The 235-nt window shown below is 36.6% G+C and overlaps 1 protein-coding gene and 1 non-coding gene across 2 annotated transcripts in view; one reads left to right on the top strand and one right to left on the bottom strand.

Moving 5' to 3' along the window:
* Positions 1-235, bottom strand: part of LOC103478691 (matrilin-2-like) — a 21,261-nt gene that overhangs the window by 2,824 nt on the left and 18,202 nt on the right. The gene's annotated exons all lie outside the window — the stretch shown is intronic.
* trnat-cgu (transfer RNA threonine (anticodon CGU)) lies at positions 75-148 on the top strand. Its single transcript has one exon. It is a non-coding gene; the product is annotated as a tRNA-Thr (tRNA).

Raw genomic sequence — 235 nt, 5'->3', positions numbered from 1 at the left:
TTGTTCAAATTATTTGAATTAAGTCTTACAATATGTCGTGAGATTTAGAGAAAGTGAGATTCCAACTATTGCGAGGTGCTGTGGCTTAGTTGGTCAAAGTGCCTGTCTCGTTAACAGGAGTACCTGGGTTCAAATCCCAGCAGCACCTTTCTCTTAATGGCTGAATTATATTATACTGATGTTCAAATGATTTAAATTCCGTTTTACAATATGTCGTGGCATTTAGAGAAAGTGT

This window comes from Poecilia reticulata, linkage group LG16 (genome assembly GCF_000633615.1).
Source record: "Poecilia reticulata strain Guanapo linkage group LG16, Guppy_female_1.0+MT, whole genome shotgun sequence".
Lineage (NCBI taxonomy): Eukaryota > Metazoa > Chordata > Actinopteri > Cyprinodontiformes > Poeciliidae > Poecilia > Poecilia reticulata.
This window is presented reverse-complemented; position numbering and strand designations above follow the sequence as displayed.